The sequence below is a fragment of the Vipera ursinii genome (assembly GCF_947247035.1).
Source record: "Vipera ursinii genome assembly, chromosome: 12".
NCBI classification, from domain to species: Eukaryota; Metazoa; Chordata; class Lepidosauria; order Squamata; family Viperidae; genus Vipera; species Vipera ursinii.
Genome location: NC_139525.1, coordinates 1465266 through 1467226, shown reverse-complemented (window position 1 = coordinate 1467226; position 1961 = coordinate 1465266).

Here is a 1961-nt window from a genome sequence, read left to right as displayed (position 1 = left end):
CCTCCTCCGGGGCGCCACCGTTGCGCACGCGCCGAGGGAAAAGGGGAAGAAAGGGAAACGCCTCTAGGGAGGGAGGAAGATCGGAGGCGCGTGCGCAGAAGCCCGCGCGACGGTTGAGATGAGGCCAACAGCCTATCTCCTGTGTGGGAGAAGAGTCGCGCATGCGTATTTGCTTCCACTTCCCGGGAAGGGTCGAAGTGGGGCTTCTACGCAGGCGCATCGAAAAGGAAGCGGGCGCCCGACGCAGCTGCGAAACTACTGAGCATGCGCGACGGTTTCTTTTATTTTTAATCCATTCGGTGTCTGCACTACTTTCAAATGCATTCCGATCAGCCGGGAATTTAAATGATTTATTTAAAGTACAATTGTTTCATTGCTTTGAAGAAGAAAAAAACAGAAACCACGCGTCCCTTTATGTATGTACGAAAAGTAATGAGGTCCCGTGGTGTCTGATGCCACACACGCTGGGCGTGCAAACACGTGTGGACAGAAAATCGGCGCATTTAAAACTTTTGCGGGCTTTTTGTGCTGCAAAGCAACGGCGCCTCTCGAGCTGCGGAAGGGCTCCCCCTCCTGGCCGAGGACGGCCCTGACAAGCAGACTCCAAATAAATGGAAAAAAGGAAATTTAAACCGCCAGGAAGACTTTCTTCTAGGCTTTTTGCTGGCTGGGGAATTCTGGGAGTTGAAGTCCACCCCTCTTCAAGTAGCCAAGTTTGAAAAACACCTCTTTTTCTACAGGATTGAAATGCAAGGTAGCCATATAACGTGCATTGGATGGAAACCTATCTAACTTCCCACCTGCCAGCATCTTTAAAAACAAATCTGGCTTGCCAGCCCTTTGCAAATGCTTACCATACACCGAGGCTAGCTTCCACCTGACACACTTGGGCTTCATGAGAAATGGAAACGAGGACAACAGGATTTGCTTCCTTATGGCTTATGCCCTCGGCCGATTGGACAAGCTTCGGCAAACAGGAATGAGCAAATTTACTGCCTAGCATGAAGTTCAAACCTGCCTCCAATGAAGCAGGACCTGATGCCTTGCTAGACAAGGAGGAGCATTTACAAAAATCAGGAGCTGGGTTTACACACTAAACTAAACAAACCACGTTTCAAGGGTGTGAATGCTGCAATCTCTCAATTTAGCCTACCTCACAGGATTGTCGTATGGTTCAAATGAAGTTGGGAGGGGGGAACTGCTTTTTCTTGGAGGGCTTGCATACCCTGGTAATTGCTGGGGGGATCACATTCTCCAATGGAAAGATTATGCAAAAGCATAAAGAGGGACGCATGCTGGTTTTGCAAGCCAGGGCTAATCAACTGCCCCCTTTCCAGCCTGCTTGCCACATTCTGTTTCCTCCCCCTCCTCTTTTTTGCACCAGCTCCCCAGCTGGGCAAAGATGCAACAAAGCTTTTTTCCCCCTCACTCTTCTTGGAAACAAAATGGAAAGGACTGTGGACAGGCTACTATGGCATCTACACACAAAATTATTTGCTCAACCTTGTTTTCTCTACCATATTATAAGCCATCTCCAAAGGGAGGGGGAGAGAGAAGGTTGTTTCAAGCCAACAATATGGATAGTGAACCAGGTTGTAGAAATGGGTGTAAAAAGTGATGGTTTTGTCCTTTTCCAGCAGCTGAAAACCCCAGAAGGTCCCAACTCACAAAGCTGGTGTATGGTGTGGGACCACAATTCCCCAACTCCTCTGCCTGCAGATATTTGGACCTCAGCAGAGAGGAAAAAAATTCCTTTGGGTCAACTCAAATGCTGAGGATTTATTAGTGGCTAGATAGGGATTTTAGCAACAATGCAAGAAATTTACAACTGGTTTTTCCTTGTGCTTTTTAGAAACTTCCCATCTACTCTTATAGACTCTACTGGGATCAGATTTCTGTTGCTAAGCAAGTTGGTTGTGAAGTGAGTCACAGCCGATTTGATCTTTTAGCCGTGGTTGTTA